The following is a 13,708-nucleotide window of genomic DNA, read 5'->3' as shown; positions in this document are numbered from 1 at the left end:
TGCCAGTCTACCCAGTCAAAGGCCTTCTCCACATCAGTTGAGAGGAGAAGGACCTTCTGTGTAGATTGTCTTGTGGCTTGGATGACATTCAGGGCACGAATGGTGTTGTCCCTTGCCTCTCGATCAGAAGGACCTTCTGTGTAGATTGTCTTGTGGCGTAGATGACATTCAGGGCACGAATGGTGTTGTCCCTTGCCTCTCGACCCGGGACAAACCCGACCTGGTCGTGGTGTATCAAGTCCGGCAGAGCCGAACCTATGTGCGTTGCTATGACTTTCGTGAAGAGCTTCAGGTCTGCGTTCAGCAGTGAGATTGGTCGATAACTGGCGCAGTTGGCTGGGTCCTTGCCTTCCTTCGGAATTACCGTTATCGTCCGAGTACCCTCCGTTGATGGATGCTCCTAGCGCTCTCAGAGGACTCCAAGCACTGCAGACAACACCACAACCACCGCACGCTCCACAACCGCCGTAGCTTAACTGGAGCCGCGCCGTCTTCCTTCCACCCTGGAATGAACCTCCAGCATTCAGGACCGTGTGGGAAAGACCTCTCCTCCAGGAGAGCGTATCCGGAACAAGCTCTTAAAAGAGCTAAGTGATTAAGCTCAGGGGAATATGCAGAGCATAGCAATCCCCAGTGTGATACAGCAATTCCCTCCAATAACGAGACAAGGCTACGTTTTGAAGGGTCAAGAAGAACTGAGGACTGGGACACCCAGCCTGCTTTTTATTACAAAAAGGTACACACAGGACACTCCCAGGGGGAGGATGAAATTAACCAATCACATGCATGGTCACACCCCCACGTCTCCTTCCCTCAGATAAATACATAACATAATTATACGGCACACATTTTTAGTCAAGTTCTGGATGTACCCTAAAAACAGGGGGTACACCTTTAAATCCAGCATCGCTGGATAGCCCTTGTTCAGGGGAGTAACATATCCGAAAATCAGTCAATTCGGACAAATGGTTCGGGAGATACAGAGTTCCAAAGTTTTGACCGACCGCACAGACCAACTAGCCGAAAATAGTTCCATGAGTTTTGGCCTTGCGGTCGGTCTCCGTTCGCATGGTGAAAAGACACGAAAATCTTGCCATCCATTCGAATCTCGGTGTTCGCTGAAATCCCCATAGACGATTAAGTATAACTACCGAACGGTGGGACGTTCGGTAGTTACAGTACGAATTTATGGAGGTCTGGAGGACTCAGCGGTGTTCGCCTGTTTGCGTATCCGTTTTTAGTTCCATGCGGTTACAGGCAAACACCGCTGTTCGTGCGCAAGATGGCCGCGAACACGTGTAAAGTCCCGAAATGGCGGCCACCTATATTTTACACACGGAATTCGTACTGAACCATACGAACGGTTTTACTACCGAATTCCAACAAGGCATTTAAACATCTTCTATGTGTCCATAGTCTCTGTACAGCCCATTTAAAGAGCCACAGACAGCATAATGAAAATTCATTAAGCCCAGATATAGTTTTTAACGTGTAATATGTCCTGGGGCCATAGTCGTAGGGCAGGAGGCTAGCCATAAGTTTCCTACAATGCCCAGTGGCAAATGGCAGTTTGTCACAGTCGCCAACAGGGCATCTCTGGGGAGCGCGCCTCCCTCTAATAGTGAGTTAAGTCCAGTCAGAAGCTTAGGCAGGAGTACGTCCCCAAATTCCTTAAAGTACCGCACTGGTAGGTCATCCGAGCCATTTGTATGTCCCTGTGGCGGCGTGCGTCTGGCGTGTCATCTGTAGGTAGGTTATATAAGTCGTTATAAAACCCTTGAAAGGTGCCCATAATTTCGTCTGGGATTTGAGTGGTCGTCTGGTCCCTGTTTTTAATTTTTGTAATCTGGCACATTCTACGTCTCTTGTGTAGAATCTGGGCAAGTAGACGGCCACATTTGCCTGAGTATTCATAAAAGAAACAATGAGATTTGCGAATTGTGTATTGTAGTTTGCGGTGTAGAATGTCCCTCAATGCCCGTCTAGCATCTAGGAGGGCTTTGCAGTCTGCATCGGTCTGGGTATTCTTATGTGAGGTTTCAAGGGCCGCGATCCGCGAGGTTAGCTCAGCTATGTGTTGGCGTTGCAGCTTCTGCCTGTGGGTGCATAATTTAATGAGGTGTCCCCGAATAACACATTTGTGTGTTTCCCATACCGTTATGGCTGGGATTTCTGGGGATTCGTTCTCCTCAAAGAATGTAGTTAGTGTCGTTCGAAGTTCCGCGACTACTGGTTCGTCATTGAGGATTGATTCATTCATCCGCCATTGGCGGTCCCTCGGTCGAAACAAGGGGGATCTGAGTCTTGCTAATACTGGGGAGTGGTCGGACCAGCTCATGGGCTGTATCTCTGCCAAGATCAGCATGGGCAGGATCTCCTGGGACACTAGTATGTAGTCCAGCCTGCTGTAGGATTTATGTATCGTGGAATAATAGGTGAAATCCCTGTCTCCGGGGTGCCGCACCCTCCAGCTGTCCATGAGACCGGAGCCTCTCAGGGCTTTCCGGATGGCCCGTAAGCCTTGATGTGTGAGGGAGCTAGTGCCTCTGGAGGTGTCACACCCCGGCTCCAGGGCTACATTCAGGTCTCCCGCTACCACCAGGAAACCATCACGGAATCTCTCGAGCCTTCTTAGTGTCTGTCTAATGAACCTGCATTGCCGAGTGTTTGGGGCATAGATGCTTGCGAAGGTGTATAAGCAGCCGGCTATAGTGCCTTTTACAAAAAGGTAGTGTCCCATACCATCAGCTAGAGTATCCATACATTCAAATGGTACAGTGCTTGCAAACAGGATCGCCACTCCTGCTTTCTTGGTCGTCTGATGGTTCGCGAAAAACCCCATTGGGTACCGTGTGTCTCGTAGTGGCGGGCCTTCTGCTCCCCTGAAATGAGTCTCGGCCCATAAGGCTCGCAACAGATGTGATCTCCGCTCGGGCACGTTCAGGCCCCGGGCATTACTCGACCAGACATGGCTTTACGGGAGGCATAAGGATCCGGAAAGTGAAGTGCGGTTATACGTGGCAGCGGTATGTGGATGTTAACGGTCGGCGTTGGGGTGGGCCCCGTCACCCTCGGTGAGTCCCCAGGTCCCAATTCTGTGTGGAGGGGGCATGTGGGTCAGGGGGGGTCATCAAGTCTCCCGTGTTTCGTCAGTGTGGTTTTGACCTTTGCGTCCCCGCTAACTACAGTCTCCCTGTCTGTCATACTCAGTGTGGGGAGTGGGCGTTTTCCTTTCGCAGTCCGTGGGGGGGGGGGGGGAAGGTCTCGGGTGACTGGTGTTAGACACCCTGCTCGGGCATCGAGATTCTGTACGTCCCAGTCCTCTATAGCCAGTGGTGCATCCTGGTTTTGTGCTGCCCTAGGCAGGACAAAACTCAGACACCCGACCCCCCGCCACCGAACCCCCTCCCCGCCGCCCCACCCCCTCCTTCCAAATACACACATTCACTGAAAAATACACATACACTAACTAACAGACACACACTCACTCACTAACAGACACACACTAACAGACAAACACACACTCACTCACAGACACACACACAGACACACACACTAACAGACACACACTCACACTAACATACACACACAGACACACACACACTAACAGACTCACACACACTAACAGACACACTTAACGACACACTAACAGACAGACACACACTAACATACAAACCACTAACAGACACACACACTGACAGACACACACTCACACTAACATATACACACTAACATACACACACTAACAGACACACACATTAACAGACACACACTAACAGACACACACTCACACTAACAGACATACAGACACACACACTAACATACACACACACTGACACACACTAACATACACACACTTTTTCTTTTAAAAAGTCAACCCCCCAGCCTCCTTACCTTTGGGAATGCTGGGGGGGTCTCCTTTTCCCTGAGGGTCCAGTGGCTGCTGGTCGGTCGGGCGGGCGGCGCTGGCGAGGGAGCACTTCCCCTGAGCTCTCTGCTCAGCTCCCTCGCGCGCCGCCTGCAGAGTGATACCGGGAGCCAGTCATCTTCCGACTCCCGGTATCACTCTGCAGGCGGCGCGCGAGGGAGCTGAGCAGAGAGCTCAGGGGAAGTGCACCCTCGCCAGCACCGCCCGCCCGACCAGCAGCCCGCCCGGATTGTCAGTTAGCCGCAAGGCTAACAAGGTATTTGCCTGGGCATTTGGGGGCGGCATTTTTTGCCGCCCCCTGGAAAATGCCACCCAAGGCAAATGCCTTGTTTGCCTCGTGGCTAATACGTCCGTGTCTATAGCACCTCCCTCTAGTGAACTACACATTAACTCGTGTCCATTTTGTGGCATCTAGATCCTCAGTGGACATCTATTCGGGGCTCGTCGCACCCTATGGTAGCAGTCGAACACCTCATTGGGGGGTCACATATTTCAGTACATCGTTCTAGGCAGACAAGATTCAAACAGTATAAGCCTCATTTCCTAACCTCGGTCCCCCCACCCACGTTACCACACTGCATCACAGGGAATGTCCGACCTTGAGGACACATTATACATAGTCCTGGTAGGGGCGTATGCCCATGAATGCTTCCCAGTTAGCAGTCACCCACTCATTAGCGTTGCTGTCCCAAGCCCCTGTGACTGGTCTGGCAACAGACACATCTCTCATTCATTATGGGCTCCCAGCGGGCCTAAGCTGATTGCTAATCTGGTCTCCTGCTGCATATCTGGGCACAGGGTGGCTCAGCTTGTGAATACCAGCCTATTACCCCCCCCCCCTTTCTGGCGGTATATCCCAATATCCCCCCTCCCAAATCCACATCTGCAAGACTTTGAGCTTTGGCCCCTCGTCTTCAGCTCGCTGTGATGGATGGTGTCGGCCTTCATTTTGGCAGCAGCCCTCCTATATTATTCACTGGAGCTACTAGGTGTCCAGCTAGTCCCAGATGGACTCTGTATGCTGTCCGTATCTCTTGAGCTCCCCTCGTTACTCCTCCGCCACAAGTGTCCTGGCAGACCACCCATTCTGTCATGCAAAATGTTATATTTCACTGTACATGCTAGTAATGTAATTATCTGTGCCTGCTGACGTCATCTGGGTCCCTGTACAGTAAGGAATGCTGGGAAATGACCTTGCATGGTCAGTTTCCCACACAGTCCACCCAATTAAAATCCCTGCTGTAACAGTTTAGAAACCCCTTGCAAGGGGAACCGTATAAATTTGCTGACTTTTCAATAAAGCCCTCAGTTGACTCCCAGACTATGTGTCGTCTAGTCTTTGGGAAAAGGGGATTATACTGCACTTCCTGCCTGTTGTATGCTGAATCCTGACTACTAGCGGAGAGATCGTGCATTACCTTTGCTACTCCGGTACAAAGTGCACGCTCCAAATTTACTTTTTAGCACCAAAAAAAATGTGAATTGGTCAAACTGCGATGTAACCACAGTATTTGACGGTTCTATTTGACTCTCAGATATGAAGTGCACGCCCCAAATTTACTTTTTAGCACCAAAAAAAAATGTGAATTGGTCAAACTGCGATGTAACCACACTATTTGACGGTTCTATTTGACTCTCAGATATGAAATGCTCGTCCCAAATGTACTTTTTAGCACAAAAAAAATGTGAATTGGTGCCTAAAGTCCTCCCCCCTGGCCCCCACCCCTGGGCGGCGGGTGGGGGCCCTAAATTGGAATAAGTGGGGGGACCTAATGTCCTCCCGCTTGGCCCCCACCCCTGAGCGGCGGGTGGGGGCCCTAAGAAAATGTTCCCCCCTACCCCCAGGTGACTAGGGGTCCCTAAATCCCTAGTCACCCCCTCCTCCCCCCCAAAAGAATTACCCCCCTACCTACTCCCCTCACCCTAAAAATAATGAGGGGGAGACCTTTAACTAAGTACCTGTAAAAAAAAAAAAACTTACCATTCGATGTTTTCTTCTAAAATCTTCTTTTTTCCGCCCAAAAAAAGGCCAAATAAAAAAACATAATAACCGACGCAATTAAAAAAAAAAAAATCCATCTTCAACCGGCGAGGGCTCCGCGCAGACTGAGCTCTGCAGGGCAGGGAGAGGCTTATAAAACCTTGCCCCGCCCTGCAATTAGGCTCAGAGCACTCTGATTGGTGGGTAAATGAAGGGACTGACAGGTAAGTCTCTACATTTACCTGTCACAGCACTCTGAGTGCTCTGTGTCATTTTACACAGCGTGGGAAAGTTCTTTGGAATTTTCCCACGCTGTGTAATTTGACTCATAACTCTCTGATTGGTGGATTAAGTAACCAATCAGAGAGTTATGAGTCAAATTACACAGCGTGGGAAAATTCCAAAGAACTTTCCCACGCTGTGTAAAATGACACAGAGCACTCTGATTGGTGGATTTCAAACCAACCAATCAGAGTGCTGTGACAGGTAAATGTAGAGACTTACCTGTCAGTCCCTTCATTTACCTGTCAGAGCACTCTGATTGGATGGCTTAAACCCACCAATGCCGTAAGCCTAATTGCAGGGTGGGGGAAGGCTTTATAAGCCTTCCCCCGCCCTGTAGAGCTCAGTCTGCGCGGAGCCCTCCATGGATGAAGATGGATATTTTTTTTTGCGCTCGTTTTTTTTTTTTTCAATTGCGTCGGTTATTATGGATTTTTATTTGGCCTTTTTTGGGGCTGAAAAAAGATTTTAGAAGAAAGAAAACATCGAATGGTAAGTTTAATTTTTTTTTACAGGTATTTAGTTAAAGGTCCCCTCCTCATTATTTTTAGGGTGAGGGGGGTAGGTAGGGGGATGATTTTTTGGGGGGGGAAGGGGTGACTAGGGGTTTGGGAACCCTTAGTCACCTGGGGGGGGACATTTTTTTTTAGGGCCCCCACCCGCTGCTCAGGGGTGTGGGCCGGGGGGGGGAGGACAATAGGTGCCCCCCTATTAGTATTTAGGGCCACACCCGCCGCTCAGGGGTGGCGGCCAGGGGGGAGGACATTAGGTCCTCCGCTTACTATAATTTAGGGCACCCACCCACCGCTCAGAGGTGGGGGTCAGGGGGGAGGACATTAGGTCCCCCCCTTATTAGTATTTAGGGCCCCCACCCACCGCTCAGGGGTGGGAGGACATTAGGTCCCCCCTTATTATAATTTAGGGCCCCCACCCACCGCTCAGGGCTGGGGGGGAGGACAATAGGTCCCCCCCATCATTTTACTTTAGGGCCCCCACCCACCGCTCAGGGGGCCACGGGGGGGCAATAAGTCCCCCCTTTAGTTTAAAAGCCCCCACTTGCGCGTCGCGGATGGGGCCTCGGGAGGGGGGAGCCTCTTTTTTCTTTTTTTTTAGTAAATTTGGCTGAAATACCAATTTAGGTCTTTTAGCCTTTTGGTAGATAACTCCCTAATACCGTGGGCATTAGGGAGTTATCTACTAAGCGGCTGCAATAGAAGTCCTGAAATTCCGAAGTCCCAAATTGCGAAAATCCCAAATTTCAGAATGCCGAACCGAACCCAAAATTTTCCCCATGCACATGCCTAGTTGTAACCAAACTGCATTGAACATTTGGAATAGCTGGTGTTTGGGAATATGTTTGGATACCATATCTGCTCCTGTAACACAAGTTCTATCGTTCCTGACTGAGTTGCTTGACCAAGACAAAGCATATGGTACCTTGAATTTGTATTAATCTGTTTCAGTAGGTCATAAGAGTGTTCCTTTAATCTGCAGTCTCCTGAAAGGTTCTAGATTAACCAGACCTCCAGTACCTCGTTACCAACATTTATGGTATTTTCAATTGGTTCTACACTAGTTTGAAAACTTGCATAACAATGATGAGCCTCCTTTGAGACATCTTTCCGCCAAATTGGTCATGCTTTTCTGCCTGATATCATGCAAACGATTGTCGCTTGTTTGGGTCTTATATCTCATAAGGCAGTGGTTCCCAAACCAGTCCTCTAGGCACCCCTACCAGTCCAGGATTTAGGGATTACCCATTTGTGTCGAAGGTTTTTTTTTTTTTTTCTAAACACCTTAGGACACAACTGGCTAATCCCTAAATCCTGGACTGGTACTGGTGCCTTAATCGATTGGTTTGGGAACCACTGCTATAAGGTGTTTTGACATTTGTCGCAGGAAAAAAACATCAAGATGTTTTTTTTTATCCTTTGCGCTTCCTTTAAATACCAATCAATGTCCTGTTTGTTGTATCCGGATGTATGTAGAACAAACAGCGCCTCTCGGGAGTTCTCCTTCTGGTCCTCTGTTTATATCCCTTAGGAAACCCTGTCTGCCTGTTTTCATGATTACTTTATCTCGTTGGGTTAAATGGATCATGTCTGTTGCCAGCATTGACATTTCAGTTTTCAGGCACATTCCACCAGAGGTGCTATGACTTCCAAAGGTTTTCTCTCTGGTTGTGACCTAGAAGATCCCCTTAAGTCTGCAGGCTTGTCTAAGGAATCTACTTTCTGAGGGATTTATTTTAAACTCATTCAACATTTTTCAACCTTAGTCATAGATCAGCTTTGAACTCGCATAATGGGAGCCTTCGTGTCTTGTAATACATTTCTATTATTTTACTATTCAGTAAAGTCCATGATTTTATTAGACAGAGAAGCCACATTTCTTCTCTCCCATAGGGTTGCTTGTCATTTAATTGAATAGCTTGTTATTTGTTATCAGTGTTTATTATAACTTATATTTTTACTATCATATTTTAGCAATAGTAATATGTCCGATCCGAGATGTTCTTCTTTCTTTTCAGCTTGAACTTCCGATGTATCTTTTTGTTTAATCGGATGTCGTCGTGGCCTCTGTCGGATCTACATACAGCCTACAAATTTATGTTTTCTTTACTCAAGTTCTCAACTGGTTATGGTTGTAGTGTATTGACTTTTGAATTGTCCTTTTTACTATGATTTATGACCTGCAAAGAATTACGAAGGTTCTGATGGTCTCTGGCTAGTTCCTAATTGGTTAAATTACAGTGCGCAGTTTAGGGCACCTTTGTTCATTTCGATTTTTTTCTCTTTGATTAGTATTAATATGTTTTTCTGCTACGGGACAGTAAAGAATGATCTAAGCATAATAGGATCCTCTGTGTTAAATAAAACCATGACATTACATTATGGAATAGTAAAATCCTTGAATTATATTATAAATGGAGTTACATTTTTTTTTACCAGGATCAATGAGCCAGACCTAGCTTGGAATAATTGCAGACTTAGTAATTATGTGCAATGCCTGTAAATGGCTGCAAAAAAACTATAAAGTGATGGACAACAATTGATCCAGAAAATGAATTTTTATCTAATTATAAATACACTGTAAAACCCCACTTTGAAATTGAAGTTCTTTTTAGCAATGCTATGGAAGTGGTACAGTACAGAGATTAGCTACAAAAAGTGATTTGCAGGAAAAAGAAGATTTTAGTTAAGGAAAGAATTCTCCCCTCCTTGCCTTTCTGTTTCTCAACCACACATAGATCATGCCTTTCCTACCCTTCAGACATTCTCCCCAGCTACTGACCAAGAGGTGGCTGCTCTTCTTTGCTTCTCTCGCCCCACCACTTGATCCTGTCCCATCTCACCTTATCAGATCTCTCTCCACTTGTCTCGTGCCTTCTTTAACACACATCTTCAACTGCTCGCTCTCTTCTGGCATCGTCCCTGCTGACCTTAAACATGCCACTGTAGTACCTATACTAAAAAACCCATCCCTCGACCCGTCCACCCCCTCTAACTAACGTCCCATATCCCTGCTCCCTGTTTCCTCAAAGCTTCTGGAAAGACTTTACCCGTGTGTCTCATTTCCTCAATTCCAACTCTCTCCTTGACCCCCTTCAATCTGGCTTCCGCCCTCTCCACTCTACAGACTGCCCTTATCAAAGTTACTAACGACCTAATCGCAGCTAAATCCAAAGGCCACTACTCCATACTAATTCTTCTTGACCTCTCAGCGGCCTTTGACACCATTGATCATGCTCTCCTTCTTCAAACTCTTCAATCGCTTGGTCTCTGTGACTCTGTCCTCTCGTGGTTTTCCTCTTATCTCTCCCAACGCTCATTCAGTGTCTCCTTTTCTAATGATACCTCCTCCCCTCGCCCTGTCTCCGTTGGAGTCCCCCAAGGCTCCGTCCTTGGTCCCCTTCTATTTTCTCTTTATACTGCCTCTCTTGGCAAACTTATTACCTCTTTTGGATTCCACTACCACCTGTACGCTTATGACACCCAGCTATATCTCGCCTCCCCGGACCTCTCCCCTGCCGTCCTGCAACGTGTCACTGCTTGCCTTTCTTCCATCTCTGACTGGATGTCCTCCCACTTTCTGAAACTCAATCTCTCAAAAACTGAGCTCCTTGTCTTTCCTTCTCCTAATACTGATCCTCCTCTTTCGCTCTCCCTTCAAGTTTGTGGTACCATCATCAGTCCATCCTTGCAAGCGCGCTGTCTTGGCGTCATACTTGACTCTGGTCTCACCTTTGAGCCTCACATCCAGCATGTTGCCAAATCCTGTATATTCCATCTTAAAAACATAGCCCGCATCCGCCCCTTTCTTGCACCAGATACTACCAAGGAGCTTGTCCATGCTCTAGTAATTTCCTGCATGGATTATTGTAACCCTCTCCTGATTGGTCTTCCCAATAGCCGTACTGCACCCCTTCAGTCCATAATGAACACTGCTGCTAGATTGATTTTCCTCTCTAGTCGTTTCTCTCACACCTCACCCCTCTGCCAGTCCTTACATTGGCTTCCTGTATGCTATAGGAGTCAATTCAAGGTACTAACTCACACCTATAAAGCACAGAACAACCCTAGCCCCTCTTATATCTCCTCACAGATCTATAGGTATGTCCCTTCTCGGTCTCTCCGCTCTGCCCGTGACCACCTCCTGTCCGTTGTCCGCACTCGTACGGCCAACTCGCGCTTGCAGGACTTCTCGCGGGCGGCTCCCTTCCTATGGAATAGCCTGCCTACCGCCATCAGACTCTCCCCTAGTCTTGCATCTTTTAAGAAGTGCCTTAAAACCCATCGCTTTAGGAAAGCTTATGGCCTCCAAGACTAACCCCTACCTCACATACCTGTCTCTTGCCCTCTCCTAAAGGGCAGCCCACCTTATTTGATTGCAAATTCCTGTCCTAATGTGTTTTCCACCCCACCTCCTATAGAATGTAAGCTCGATTGAGCAGGGTCCTCTTCAACCTATTGTTCCTGTAAGTTTATTTGTAATTGTCCTATTTATAGTTAAATCCCCTCTCATAATATTGTAAAGCGCTACGGAATCTGTTGGCGCTATATAAATGGCAATAATAATAATAATAATAATAATAAAAAAGAAATGCTAGACAATCAGTTCTTTATAATTGGAAAATAGCTTTTGGGATAGATTGAGTGCCAGTACAAAGAGGTCTCTGATAATCTGTTTATTAACAAGATTGTACAAAGGAAAGATCACATTTTTTGAGACCAGACAGAATGTAACCTACAGCTGTGTAAAAAGAGTTCTTTATAGATGTGGAATTCTATGCATAGGGAAGTTGTGCTTTCAAAATCAATAGATGCCTTTAAGGTGGATTATAGGCATTTTAACAAACAGTGATATTAATTATTATTAATATGCATACTATAAATGGTAACTTCTTTTGTTCTCATCCTAAATTACTTTGATAACTCCTTCACTACCAAACACTGTTTGCTTTAAAACATATTAGCATAGCATTTATTTGAATGACTGGACACATTGCATAACATAAAATTAGGATAAATTACCAATATTTAAAGATCGTTGTTTAGAGACGTATATAAATGAAAGAGTAAACATCACTTCCCAGAATTTTAACATGTTTACCAATACACATATTTGAAAATATAATTTTAGATATACACCTCTTTATCCTGTAACTAAGCAACTCCGTCTTAAAGGAACACTATAGGGTCAGGAACATAAACATGTATTCCTGACCCTATAGGGTTAAAACCACCATCTAGCCACCCTGGTCCCCTCATGCCTCCCTAAAAATATTAAAATCTTACTTGTATTTAAGTTTGGAGCTGCAGGCTTTGTCCCCGTTTCCTGTAGACCTGCCCACTGCCTGCTGACATCATCAGAAGTGGTAGCCTGATCCAATCACAATGTTTCTCCATAGGATTGGCTGAGACTGACAAAGAGGCAAAGCCAGCACGATTTAAACACAGCCCTGGCCAATCAGCATCTCTTCATAGAGATGAATTGAATCAATTAATCTCTATGAGGAAAGTTCAGTGTCTGCATGCAGAGGGAGGAGATACTGAATGTTTGGATGCATTTTAGGCAGCCATGACCCAGGAAGGATCTCTAACAGCCATCTGAGGAGTGGCCAGTGGAGTTATCCCTAGGCTGTAATGTAAACACTGCATTTTCTCTGAAAAGACAGTGTTTACAGCAAAAAGCCTGAAGGTAATGATTCTACTCACCAGAACAAATTCAATAAGCTGTAGTTGTTCTGGTGACTATAGTGTCCCTTTAAAAGAACACTAGAATTAGGAATACAAATCTGTATCATAATGCTACAACTCTGATGCCCCTTGTCATTTAGCCCCTCATGTGTAAAAAAAAATATACAAATATTCAAATGAACTGACTATTCACCTTTTCACCAGCACAGTCTCCCTCGGCGCTGCCGCAACCTCCTTCTCGAGTAACGTAATCGACAGGCAAATACATAGAGGAATTGGGAAACATAGGCACATTCATGGCACGCACATACAATTCCTCCACTGAGAAACATTGTATTCAACAATTCTCTGGCCAACCATAACGATTATGCATGACCTTGCGGTATGAGAGTCCTACCCAGGACTTCTAAATAGTGAAATAAAGGGTTTTGGGCGGTAGAACAGCATGGCCAGCACTGAATGCACTATAACAATGTCAATAAGATGAAGTTGTTAAAGGAACACATACGTGTATTCCTGACCCAATAGTGTTAAAAAAACACGCTAGCCTCCTTAAATAACGTTTAAACGCACTTTATTTCCAGCCTGTTTGGCTCTGTCTCTTTGACTGATATCATCAGAATCGATCTTCTCAGCCAATCACAATGGAAATTCTGATGACATCATTGAACCAATGCATCTCTATGGGAGAAGTTCAGAGTCTGGAGACACTGAATGTCAGTGACACTATGCAGCACTGACCCAGGAAGCACATCTAATGGCCATCTGAGGAGTGACCACTAGAGGTATTCCTAGGCTGAAAAGACAACGTTTACAGCAAAAAAGCCTGCAGGGGCAGACTATACTCACCATTAAGCTGTAGTGGTTCTATTGACTATAGTCTACCTACAGCGTTTCTTTCACTCCCTGTCAATACTGTTATAAGTGCTGTCCTTTACATCTGGCAGTCAGCATAGAGTAAAAAAGGAGAAATTAAGGTTTCGATTTCTCCTCTTCGTTAGCATTGTGTGCACTGACTGTGCCTTGTCTGTACTGGATTGTGATGGCATCTGCTAAATCATTAATATAAATTTGAAAACAAAATGGCACATCTAAAGAAAAAAGGTTAACATGATTTATGGGTGACTTTCGGTGTTTTAAATGTATAGTAAATTCTAGAAAAGTGACAGCTTCTCTTTAGAATGATGTAAATTTACAAAATTCAAATGTTTAATTTTAGTATAAATTCTTAGATCGCATGAATGAAGTTTCTAATTAAAACCTGTGGAATGATGAGGCTGGGTGATGCCTTTTAAAGTCAGCTTTCAGCCATGCATT

The sequence above is a fragment of the Pelobates fuscus genome, chromosome 2 (assembly GCF_036172605.1).
Source record: "Pelobates fuscus isolate aPelFus1 chromosome 2, aPelFus1.pri, whole genome shotgun sequence".
Lineage (NCBI taxonomy): Eukaryota > Metazoa > Chordata > Amphibia > Anura > Pelobatidae > Pelobates > Pelobates fuscus.
The sequence above is the reverse complement of the archived record's forward strand: the minus strand, read 5'-3'. Positions refer to the sequence as shown.